Here is a 13,309-nt window from a genome sequence, read left to right as displayed (position 1 = left end):
TTGGCTACTGTGAATAGCTCTGCTATGAACATTTGTGTACAGAGAGTTGTTTGAGCACCTGTTTTCCATTTTGGGAGTACTTATCTGGGAGTGAGATTGCTGAGTCATGTGGTGATTCTGTTGTTTAGCTTTTTGAGGACCCATAATCCAGTCTTCCAGCCATGATGATTTGCAAGTATCCCCCTGAGCACTGGAGATCCTTTCTCATCTTCCTTAAACCACTTTGGGGAGGGGAAGCCAAGAAAGCCCTCCTCTTGCCCGTCTTAAAGGAAATCAGTCCTGAATATTTATTGAAAGGACTGATGCTAAACCTGAAACTCCAATACTTTGGCCACCCGTTGCGAAGAACTGACTCATTGGAAAAGACCCTGATGCTGGGAAAGATTGAAGGCGGGAGGAGAAGGGGATGACAGAGGATGAGATAGTTGGATGGCATCACTGACTTGATGGACATGAGCTTGAGTAAACTCCGAGAGTTGGTGATATACTGGTGTGGGTGATGGTGCTGGGAAGCCTGGTGTGCTGCAGACATGACTGAGCAACTGAACTGAACGGAACTGTGAGCCCTTCCTGTGTTCCTGGTTCTGTGATGAAAAACTCAGTTTATCTTCACACCTACTCTGGGAAGTAGACGTGATTGGCTCCATTTTACAGCTGAGGAAGCTGAGGCTTGGGAGAATTAAGGACACTGTGTCTGGAGAACTAAGGGCTGGGATTTGAACCTAGGTCTGTTTCAGTCCAAAGGCCATGCTCTTTGCCCAAGGCAACAGTACTGTTTCAGGTATAAAGCTTCACTGGGCACTGTCAGGTATGTAACATGGGTCTAGAAATTTACCAGGCAGTTTGCACCCCTCCCACACTTCCTCAAAGGTGATGAAGGGGCTTCCCTGGTGGTCCAGTGGTTAGGACTCTGTGCTTCTGCTGCAGAGGGCCCAGGTTCTATCCCTGGTTGGGAAACTGAGATACCATGAGCTGCGTGGTAGGGCAAAAATCAGAAAGAGTGATGAATATGATGATGGTGATGAGAACAATTTGGTGTTTACTGTATGCCCAGCTGGTGCTGAGTGATTTCCTTGCGTCATGTCGTTTAGTCCTTAACCACCACCTTACACAGAAGATATTGTCCTCCCTAGTTTATAAAAAGTAAACTGAGGCTCGCATTTCTCTTGTTCACAAATGCCTAAGAGTAAGAGGCAGAGCTTGGATTCAATCGCAGGCTTCTGACCCCACCCCCAACTCAGCCTCGCCCCACGTTCTCCTGCCAGTGAGCTGACGTAACCTCCTTCCTTCACCTTAGTGACAAACGTTGTTCTCTGGGCGCCAGGGACAACTGGGGAGATTCTGGATGGGTCCCAGAACACCTCCGTGTACTGATAACCCGAACCCCGCTGTGCCTCCCTGGTGTTCTAGCCTGTTCCAGCTGGCAGGTTGAGCTGTGAAAAGTTGGCATCATTTTCCAGAGTGAGTGTCATTTGTCACCAGGAGGCAAGGGTGACGTCCCTGGAATGGTGACACCACTGACAAGTTGGGCTGCCTCTCTTTTCTAAGAAAGTCTAGAGGTTTTTAAAAACCTTGTGCTCATGGCCCCTGGTATGTACAGGGAAGAAGCAAAGGGTCCCGCAGTCGAGAGTGAATTTCCTCCCCACCTCAGCTTCCTAGGCACTGTCAGTGGCAAAGGATGTGTTTCTAGTAGCTAAAGAAAGATGAGTCCACTTCCCTTTGTGTTGCAACTTGGGATGGCGTGCCTGGGGGCCATTCCCCTGCTAAAGGAGGGAAGCAAGACATCAGCTTAGAATAGCGGATGCTCTCGTGGCAAATGAAGTCCAGAGAGCTCGCTACAGCTGGAAGTCAGTGCCTCTTCTGTAGCTCCAGGGAAAATGTCCCCTGGCCGCGTTCTCTGACACTGTAGTCAGGCTGCCTTGTCCTGTTCCCCATCTGGGCTGTCTACCGAAGAGGCCTCTAATAACATGTCACCGGCCTCACCTCACCATGAGGGTGATAAAAGGAGTAGAGGACTTTTCCTCCTTGGTAAAGTTGGTGTGTTTCCCCATCCCATTTAAAGTGACTCCCGTGTGTGTGTGTGTGTGTGTGCATGCATGCACGCTCATGTGAGGATGCATGTGCCTGATGCAACCCAACGTTCACCGTGGCGCCTTCACTTATGATACGCCGGGTTATTTTTAGGGATGACGCACCCGACATCAAAATAACTGGTTATTTTTGTGATTGGGTGCATCAATCACATTATGACATATTCCAGCTCCAGAGAAACAGCGGCTAAACAGCAGGCAAGACGTGGAAAGGGAGCAGAGTGAGTCAGACACAGGGACAGAGCCAGAGGGCCAGGGGCTGAAGGGCCGGGAGAAGCTGCTGAATTGATTTAAGTGGCCGGCATTCCTAATAATAGCTCCCTAGGTCGAGGGCTTGCTCAGTGCCAGCCATAGCGCCGAGCTCTCTACACGCAGGGTCCTGTTTACTCCATGCCAGCATCTTCTTTGATGGGAGGGCCATTATCCCAATCGTGCAGATGCAAATACTGGGGCCCAGAAGTTAAGTGAGCTGCCGAGGTGTTGCATGGAGCGTAACCAGCTCTGTCCAGAGCACCATAGTCCCCTTGTGTCTTATTGAGAGAATACTGGTCTTTTCTCTCTTATAGGCTCCACGTGTTTATAAAGTAGCCACGTATAAAATAGTCCACTCACTGTGGACACTGAGCCATGCAATTTATCTTTTGGGGTGGAGAGAAGTACAGAGAAAGAGACATGGAAAAGTCATTTCCATTTCTGAAATACATAGAGAGCAGTTGAATCAGATAGACAAAATGTTTATTTCTGTTGGCTACATGATTCGAGTATCTGGGCAATGTGGTGGGCAGACAGTGATGGGGGTTTTGATCTTCGAGGCCTCCTTTCCTCAGCCTCCTCCACATCTTGTCATTCATTCCATCCAAACATCCCTCAAGTTGGTCTGTGTCATGCATACCACATACATCACACATACCACAGCCACAGAGAACCTGGCCATCCTAGCCTCTGCTGGATTTCCAGGTCAGTCTGCAAAATGATCTCTCCCTTCCTCTCACCCCTTTCCACCTCCAGCCAGAGGGATCTTCTATAAAGTGCCTCTGATCATGTCATTCCTTGGCTGGAGACCATTCAGCCTTATTTCCACAGATGCAGTGTTCCGGTCACACTGAATGGTGTGGGGTTTTTTGGCCATTTATTCCCTCACTCATGCAGTAAATATTTGTGGCTGTTGTGTGCCAAGCTCAGTTCGAGGTGGGAGAATGGTAAACAAAATAAAACAGAAGTTCCTGCTTTTCTAGAGCTTACATTCCAGTTGGAGGAGACAGACGGTAAATGAATGAATGGGCAAATAGAGAATAGTTCAGTGCTGCGAAGAAAATACCACTTTGATGTAATAGGGAGTGACTGGCAGGAGAGGGGAGGCCTTCCCGAGAAGGTGGTGTGTGTGAGACAAGGGGCCAGCTCTTGAAGGTTCTGGGGAAGAGCTTTCTAAGCAGGGAAGAGCAAGTGCAAAGGCCCTGAGGTCAACTGGTGTGTTTGAAGGAAAGTAGGAAGGTCAGTGCGGCAGGAGTTCTGAGGGTGGGAGAGGAGGAAGGGAGGAGGAGGGGAGGCTTGTAAGCCCCTGGAGCAATTTGGATTCTAGGAGTAATAGGGAGCCATTGAAGTTGACATTAGGGAGGTGGGGTTTTTTCGTATGATTGTAAGATCAGTCCTCTTTGGAGGATTGTTTGTAGAGGAGCTGAAGAGGAAGTGAGGAGACTGACAAGGAGTCTGCTAAGATAGTTTTTCCAGTAGTCGTGTATGGATGTGAGAGTTGGACGGTGAAGAAAGCTGAGCACTGAAGAATTGATGCTTTTGAACTGTGGTGTTGGAGAAGACTCTTGAGAGTCCCTTGGACTGCAAGGAGATCCAACCAGTCCATTCTAAAGGAGATCAATCCTGGGTGTTCATTGGAAGGACTGATGTTGAAGCTGAAACTCCAATACTTTGGCCACCTCATGCTAAGAGTTGACTCATTGGAAAAGACCCTAATGCTGGGAAGGATTGGAGGCAGGAGGAGAAGGGGACGACAGAGGATGAGATGGCTGGATGGCATCACCGACTCGATGGACATGGGTTTGGGTAGACTCTGGGAGTTGGTGATGGACAGGGAGGCCTGGCGTGCTGCAATTCATGGGATCGCAAAGAGTCGGACACAACTGAGTGACTGAACTGAACTGAACTGAAAGCCAAATTTGCTTTCCTTTAGTTTCCTCTTATTGGTTTTAGCAGTGACCCCTGGAACCACCTAGGACAAATCGAATTCCTTTTCTGCCTGATGGCAGCAGAAAGATAGGTGTCCATCCTCAATCTCGTCCCAGGGTTTCTCTTTTCCATTTCCCATCCCATAAATATGGGTTTGCTTTCTGTAGTTAGGAAAGTACTGGGATGTTGCCTCTTTAAACTGGCTTCTTTCATAGAGGTGATTACAAAGAACAAACATTTATCATTGGGCAGACAGGTATTTCAAGAATCTTCTGTAGTAGTTTATCATCATTCCATCAATCCAAGTAGTCCAGTCTATTAATAAAGATCTGGAGAGATCACAGTCTTTCTCATTCATCTATTCTGGTGAAGACCAGTAGTTTTGCTCATCTGAAATCTCCTTCATATGCCTAACTGCATGGTTTGCTTACCCATCTGCTCCTAAACCATATTTGCACTTCACTTGTACTAAACAGCCAATTGACTAATTGATTGACTTCTCTCATTTGTCCATTTATTCATTCATCCCAAATCTTTGGGTGTCCACTCTGTGCCGGGCATATACAAGGTGCGACAGAGCTGAGCAAGACCGATTTGATCCATGCAGTCTGTAGGGAGAAGAGTGATGACGAAATGAAAAGAACACATAAATATACCTTTGAAATGTGTACTAAGTGGCTAGGCAGTGATATACCTTTGAAACGTGTACTAAGTGGCTAGGCAGTGGTGGAGAATAACGAGGGGTGAGAACCAACCCAGAGAAGATGGTCAGGGAAGGATGCTTGATGTTTGAGCTGAGAGCTGATGTATGTAATCACAACCTTTTTTTTTTTTTGGTTTCTGATTGTGTCATTATAATCAGCCTTAGAGTGTAAGGACTGAGAAGGCAGGGACTAGGTTTTCACACTGTGTTCGGTATAAAGACGTAAGCATTGTGGTGGATGTTGAGGAAGATTTGAACACCTCAGGTACAGTTGGAACAAGCCTCTCCCTGTAGAAAAGCAATCCACAAGCTATTACCTTTCTTAGACATCAGAGTATCCTAGAACAAGAATAATGTCATCATTTATTAAGGGTCTTCTCTGGTCTGAGTTTCCACTGTGACCTGACATTGTATTAATAGTTGTCATATGTGTTACACCTGCAAACGTTGAAGTAGTATTGGAGTATCTCCTGGGCATTTGGAATACTGTGAGATTCTGAATCTCCTTTGGAGAATATTGATTATTGTTTGTTTTGTGTTGATTTTCTTAAGCAATCCATCTGGTTAGGTTAGGGCTGTCAGTTTTGTCTTACTTTCCATGGGCCCAACACCGGATGATTTCTCTGAGATTCTGCGATGCTTCTTTGGATTGGTCTGAGCAGGTCCAGTGTTCCACACACAAAATTAGGAAGCCCCTTCTCCTGCTCCTTCCTTTTGGGGAAATCTTCTCCGTTCTCTGTTTCCCAGGGGCCCCTTTCTCCAGTTCTGTCCAGAAGATGGGGTTCTCTCAGAGGGTAGTCTGCTGCCCTGGTGCACTGTTCTGAATGACTGAGCCCGACCTTGGGATGAAGTAATGAGGAAAGAGAGAGAAAGACCCCCGTGGATTCTCCCTTGTGTTATTCACATCACACAGGCCCCTATTCCCAGTTCCTCTACCTAGAGGGATGGGTTTTCTCTTGGGATCCTAGGTGCCCGTGTTGTTTCCATGTCATATGAGAGCAGTTTTGTGTCTGGGGTGACTGGGGGCAAGGCTGGGAGAGGAAAAAGAAAAAAAAAAAAAAGAGGATTCCCCCTACCTTCTGTTCACTGGGCCCCGTGTCTCCATCCTTTGGCTGGAAAGATGAGCTGCTCTGGAAGTTTTATCCTGCATGCCCAATTGCATAGTTGCTAGATCCTGCCCATTTTCAAGGCAAAACTGGGAGGCAAAGGAAACTCGTCATATTGGTCCTTCAAATTTTTACTTTCCTCCCTTTTTCACCTGCTGTTATTCTCTTGTTTGAATCCTCAATTAGCTGTCTTTTTGCATTTTTTCTGAGAGTTTGATGCTGTAATCAGCGCTCTTAAGATAGCTTTTCTCCATCATGGCCAGATCAAGAACCCACATAGGTATTTTGTATATGTCAACTCATTATACCTTCCAAACAATCCTATGAGGTAGGCAATACTGCCCCCATTTTACAGGTGAGGAATCAAAGGCTCAGAGAGGTGAAGTCATGAGATAAACCCTCAGGTGACTGCTGTTCTCACACTACCTGGTGTCTTGCCTAAAGCATCCTCGTAGCGTCAGAGCTGCTTACCTGGGCCCCTTACCTCCCGTCCTCCACTGGGATGCCCTTGGGGCCAGCGCCAATATCCTCCTTGTTCCTCATCTTTAAAATGGGGAAATACTGGTGTCTACCACATAGCAACACTGCAAGGATTGGATGCGGTAATACAAGTGTTTAGAATAGTGCCTGGCATGCCATACACTCACAGTGAAGGGTGACTGGGATCATTGCCACTGCTATTGTTTTTCCCTTGTATATTAGACATATCTCAGCACAATGACTGGCATACCATGGGATTCAGTAAATATTTATTGAGTTCAGTCATTTGTGACACCATTTTATCCTTAACCACAGTGGATATTATTTTGTCGTTTCTCTTTCAGAAATACATTAGCACTCTGGGCCATTATTCCTTTTCCTCTCCCAGTGGCTGACGTGGCCCAGAGGATGTGCCCAGGGGGCTGAGTCTCATGTTCCCATTCTCTGCCTTTTCCCAGTTTTCTTCTTCTTTTTTTGCCTGGATGAACTTCTCCCACTTCTTCCTGATCATCCTCTACCACAAAAGGAAGAAAGAGGAGCTCTGGTTTCAGATTTTGCCTTTCTCATTTAATAGTAGTATAGCTTAGAACAAGTAAAACTTAGACCCACACCTCCTGCAACATGCAAAACCTCATCTGTACCTTGTGAATAATTGCTTCTATCGGTGAAATTTAAAAATACAGGCAAAATGTCTAGCACGATGTCAGGCACATAGTAGGTCCTTTAAAAATGTTCATTTCCTTATTAACCCCTGATAATGTGATATCCAGAAGCTCCGACCGCAGTGTGCAAGGAGTTATTCCAGATGGAGGAGGAGTTATGGTTCAGATACAGTTGGCAAAAAGCTGCCCAAGGCTTCCCACACCTCACAGGTGCTTGCTGCAGAGTAAGTGCTCAGTAAGTATTTGTGAGATGAGTAAGCCACCTCACGACTCAGTCTTGGTCGTCTCAATCTTGCTTGTCTGTCAGCATCAGACTGCCCTTTGGGGTGAATAGCTGTGAGCGTCTGCATTGCTAATATCTAGACACCCTGAGTTCCATCGCAGGCTCTGATTTGTTTAAACCAGTTTAAAAGGTTTAATTATTGTTTAGATCTGGAGGGATATTTTTTAATTTTGCATTTTTTAAAAAATCTCTGGACTCGGCAGCATCTCCTTTTGAATATCCTTTGGAAGCATCATCAATGTGATGCTCGGGCTCCAGTGGCAGCCTGGGTTCCAGCCAAAGTTAGTTGCTATGGGCCCGAGATGGTGTGAGGAGATGGGAAGTGCCAGGATGTGGCCTCTGACCTCCAGGAGTTGGTGGTCAAACTGCGGATATGGACAGGTCCGCAGCTCCAATGAAGTGGGCTCGCTTCCTGAGGGCTGGTCGCCAGTGCCCTGAGAGCACAGAGGGCACCGTCCTCTGGATGAATCCTCAGTTTCCCACCTTGGCCCGCACCCCGCCTCACCTCCCCACCAGGTTACCATCATCTATACCCTGGCCCCATCGGCCCCTCGATTTCCTCCAGTGGGCCCCATCCTTAGACATGCATGTCCTGGTTGGGGCACCTGCCCCTCTTTCTTCGCCTAATTAACCACTACTCATCCACCAGACCCCAGCTCAGGGGGGGGCCTCTTCCCAACCCTCTGCTCTCTCAGTTCTAACTAGATAATTAAAACATGAGTCTGTGTCTAATGCCTGCCTCTTCTTTAGATCTGCTCTGGATCCTATATGTATGAGAGGAAGATAATGCAAACCATGTATATGTAGATAATTTAAAATTTTCTAGTTGTCACAGTAAAAAAGAAACAGGTAACATTTATTTTTTATTCTGGCAAAGTATACATAACATCAAGTTGCCCATGGTAAACATGAGAAGTGTACTGTTTCAGTGGCAGCATTTTCACAATGTTGTGTTATCATCTCCACTATCCCTCCTTAAACTCTTTTTTGTCATGCCAAACTGTTGCTCTGTAAACATTAAACAACTCCAGCTCCTGGCAACCACCATTCTACCTTCCCGTCTATATAAAGTTGACTAGGGACCTCATATAAGTGAAAACATAATGATATTTGTCCTTCTGCGAATGGATTATTTCACTTAGCGTGTTTTCAAGGTTCATCTATGTTGTAGCAGATATCAAAATGCCACCTATTTTTGTGGTTGAATAATACTCAGTTGCGTGGATGTTTGTCCTTTCATTTGTTGATGGACGCGTGAGTTGTTTCTACCTCTTGGTTACTGTGAATAACGCTGCTGTGAACATCAGTGTACAAGGATCTGAGTCCCACTTTCATTTATTTTGGGTATATACCCAGAGGTGGAATTCCTGAATCAAATGGAATGATGTTTAACATTTTAAGGAATGACATTAAATTTTACGATATATTTTATGTAGCCCAGTATTTAAAAAAATTACCCTTTCAACATGCAGTTAACATAAAAATTATTAATGAGGGGTTTTTTTTTAAAGCTTCTTTTTCATGCTAAGTCTTCATAGCCCTGTTTGTAGGGTATGAATTCTGTGTGGATGGAGAGCCACTGGTTTTGTGGATACAGGTGCCTTGTACATGTGTGTGCTAACTTGCTTCAGTTGTGTCTGACTCTTTGCAACCCTATGGACTGTAGCCCACCAGGCTCCTCTGTCCATGGGATTCTTCAGGCAAGAATACTGGAGTGGGTTGCCATGCCCTCCTCCAGGGATCTTCCTGACCCAGGGATTGAATTTGCATCCCTGCAACTCCTGCATTGCAAGTGGATTCTTTACCACTGAGCCACTGAGGTGGGTGTCTAATCTGAAAGATGTACATCTGTGGCTTCCTGGGGAAGGAAAGAGGATTACAACTAAGCAACACCAGCAACAATTGTGACAACGAGGGCAGGGGGACTGTTTCATTTTCATGAATTTTCAAAACAACCCTACAGGGCTAGTGCTTTTATCATTCCCTTTTGGAATACATAAACGGCAGTTCAGAGAGGTCAGGCACCTGGCTCCAGGTCACACCGCTAGTAATTAGCAGAGCTGGGATTCAGTTGAGTGCTGCTATTCTGTGACAAGGAGTTATCGGAAGTGATGCTAAATCTAGAGGTCTCAGCAAAGCCCTCTGGTGCCTACAGAGGGGTCTACCTTGGTCAAGAGGGGTGATGGAGGATAATACAGATTTTCCCACCATCTTTTTCCTGGAATCATCCATATTTCTGCCTGTGTGGGTAACCTGAACAAATGGACTGCCTGCCACACACCAGGCTCTAAAGCTTTTACGAGCAGTTTCCCCGCGGAGGCAAATTGGGAGAGAAACCAGGGCAGGTGCCGGTCCCACTGAATCCCCACGGCTAGGGAACAGGCAGGAGGATTAAGAGGACCTGCCATCCCAGTCGGGTTCCAGGAAATAAAAATAGGGTGCCTTGCCGCACCTAAGTTCATCTAATGCCACCTTCCGCTTTCTCGAATTTGCCAACACAAGAAGTTATAAAACTAATATACCGCCTGTCACTCAAAGGGAGATACAGTGATGGAGCAACAGAGGGTTCTGGAATCAGAGTCTCAGAGAGCATCCTTCTCTAACATGGCTTGTTCCTGTGTGGACTTTCTTCTGCATCACTGGGAGCTGGTCCTAGCCCAGTGGGCACCCCCAACTTCTCACCTCCTCCTCTCCTCCCTCAGAGGCCCATGGAGCAGTGCAGAGACACAGCTATTACTCAGAGGGTGTAAAACCCGAAGGAGGCAGGATCAAGATAAAGACATTTTCCTTTTCTTTTTCTTCAGTCATTTTTTCTTTAAGGACTTTATTTCTTAAGACTTTATCTTTCCAGGGAAGCCCTGGGCATCCCCAGGGACTTTAGCTATGGTAAGGCATTTCCCACCTCACCACTCGATGAATTCAAGATGGGTGGTATAAACAAGATGATCAGTCATGGCAGTTAGAATGTATGAAGAATCGATTCAGTCTACAAATATTTACTGAAGCAATGTATAATTTATGCATTGAGACAAAAGTCTTTATTTAAAAAATTTCCTCTAGTTCTGTGGAAAATTTTAAGGATATGAGAATATCAGACCATCTTACCCGCCTCCTGAGAAACCTGTATGCAGGTCAAGAAGCAACAGTTAGAACTGGACATGAAACAACAGACTGGTTCCAAATTGGGAAAGGAGTATGTCAAGGCTTTATGTTGTCACCCTGCTTATTTAACTTATATACAGAGTACACCATGTGAAATGCTGGGCTGGATGAATCACAGGCTGGAATCAAGATTGCTGGGAGAAATATCAACAACCTCAGCTAAGCAGATAATACCAGTCTAATGGCAGAAGGAGAAGAGGAACTAAAGAACCTCTTGATCAGGGTGAAAGAAGAGAGTGAAAAAGCTGGCTTAAAACTCAACATTCAAAAAAAAGAAGATCATGGCATCTGGTACCATCATTATATAGCAAGTAGAAGGGGAAACAGTGGAAGTTGTGACAGATTTTATTTTCTTGGGCTCCAAAATCACTGCAGATGGTGACAGTAGTCATGAAATTAAAAGACATTTGCTCCTTGAAAGGAAAGCTATGACAAACCTAGACAGCAGGTTAAGAAGCAAAGATGTCACTTTGCCAACAAAGGTCCACACCTTTGTGGAAAAGTTAAGGTTTTCCCAGTATTCATGTATGGATGCGAGAGGGACCCTAAAGAAGGATGAGCATTGAAGAATTGATTCATTTGGATTGTGGTGCTGGAGAAGACTCTTGAGAGTCCCTTTGACTGCAAGGAGACCAAACCAGTCAATCCTAAAGGAAATCAACTGTGAATATTCATTGGAAGGACTGATGCTGAAGCTGAAGCTCCAGTACTTTGGCCACCTGATGCAAAGAATCACTCGTTAGAAAAGACCCTGATTCTGAGAAAGATTGAAGGCATGAGGAGAAGGGAGCAACAGAGGATGAAATGGTTGGATTGCATCATCGACTCAAGGGACAAGTTTGAGCAAACTCTAGGAGACAGTGAACAACAGGGAAGCCTGGTGTGCTGTAGTCCATGGGGTCGCAAAGGGTCAGACACAACTCAGTGACTGAACAGCAACAACCTCCAGGTCTATCAAGATATAACCACAATTGATAAATAACACAGTATAAATTTTAGATGTAACATATGATGATTTGATATACATATGGTTTTGGGGAAAATTATCTGTATTTATTTGTTGTGAAGTACTGTGCTAGGTGCTGGATGCAGCGATGGGAAAGTTAGCCCAGGCCTCTGTGTTCTTAGAGCTCGTATTTCAGTGAGGAAGACAGATGATAAACAGTCTTTTTTAAAAGTTTTTAAAATTTTTTTATTTATAGCTGCGCTGAGTCTTTGCTGCTCCACACGGGCTTTCTGTAGTTTTGGAGCTTGGGCTTCTCATTGCAGTGGCTTCTCTTGTTGTGGATCACAGGCTCTAGGGTGTTCAGGCTCAGTAGTTGTGGGATACGGGCTCAGTTGCCCCACGGCATGTAGATTCTTCCTGGACCAGGAGTCAAATCCATGTCATCTGCATGGCAGGTGGATTCTTAACCGTTGGACCACCGGGGAAGTCCAATACAGTCAGTCTTAATTCTTTGTGGATTCTGTATTTATCTCCTTGAATTTGCCAACTCCCTAAAATTTATTTGAAATCCTAAAATCAATACTTGCATTTGTGGAGTGCGGAGAAATGTGAGTGACCTGACGTGCACATCCTCAGCTGAGGTTGATATTTCAGATCTCATACTGTCTGAAAGTCTTTTTAGAATTTTTTTTTTCACATTTTCATGATTTTTGGGGGGCGATTTCTCTGTTTAAAATGCCCCCTGAGCATAGTGCTGCAGGTACTGTCTAGCAGTCCTGAGCACAAGGAGGCTGCCACATGCCTTATGGAGAAAACATATGTTATGTAAGATTCCTTTATTCAGGCAGGAGTGACGGTGCTGTTGGCCATGAGTTGAACGTTAATGAGTCAGCAATAAAGATATTCAGTGACCTATTAAATTCTGTTTCTAAACAGAAATATTCATAAAACAAGATTATGTAGGGATCAATAGATGAAAATGTGACCCGAGGCTCGTAGGAACATAACCTTGTGTTTCTTCTAGGAGCCATGGTTCAATATTGGCTAATTCAGTGCTTGCAGTGACTTTATAGATTATAATAATGGTGAATAATGAGAACAGACGATATAAAAGAATAATTCCACCAAGTGGTGAGGAGTGTGAGGAAAATGAAGTGGGAGGAGGAGGAGGGAAGGGGGGGAGTGGTAGGGTGGAAGTGAGGATGGGTGCTCGGCGCTGTGGGAAGCTTGGAACCCAGGAATCCTGGTGTCCAGTGCTCTGTGCCATCCACTCTGCCTTTGTGTTAGGCTGCTCAGAGCTGCTGTGTGATGCTGACGGTCACAGGGGTTCAGAACCACGGTTCCAAGGAGACTGCAGGGTATGGGGTGAGAACCATCAGTACCTCCAGGGTTCACTGCCATCAGACATCCTAACCACAAGATCCTCTGGGAGATGTTTTGTTGTAGTATTCTCCATGCAGATTTTCACCGTGTTACTCACCAGGAAGGGCTTTTTTTGTTTTCAGTTTAAAATGCCCAACAGATGGTGGCAGTTGCTCTCTTTATTCTGGAGACTGGATGCATCCCAGCCACAATTTTAATTGTACTTAACAATTAAAACACTCAATATTGTAAAAGAATATATAGCAGAGGGAAAAGAACATGGCGTTTGGAGCTAGAAGGACCTGGAACTTTCTAGATGAGTGTAACCTAGGGA

At 45.4% G+C, this 13,309-nt stretch overlaps 1 protein-coding gene and 1 non-coding gene across 4 annotated transcripts in view; both read left to right on the top strand.

Moving 5' to 3' along the window:
• KSR2 (kinase suppressor of ras 2) overlaps positions 1–13,309 on the top strand; it is a 476,682-nt gene that overhangs the window by 171,366 nt on the left and 292,007 nt on the right. The gene's annotated exons all lie outside the window — the stretch shown is intronic.
• TRNAR-UCU (transfer RNA arginine (anticodon UCU)) lies at positions 885–957 on the top strand. Its single transcript has one exon. It is a non-coding gene; the product is annotated as a tRNA-Arg (tRNA).

This window comes from Giraffa tippelskirchi, chromosome 11 (assembly GCF_054371585.1).
Source record: "Giraffa tippelskirchi isolate mGirTip1 chromosome 11, T2T-mGirTip1v1.2.pri, whole genome shotgun sequence".
Taxonomy (NCBI): Eukaryota; Metazoa; Chordata; class Mammalia; order Artiodactyla; family Giraffidae; genus Giraffa; species Giraffa tippelskirchi.
Note: the sequence above shows the minus strand (reverse complement) of the source record. Positions and strands in the feature narration are given on the sequence as shown.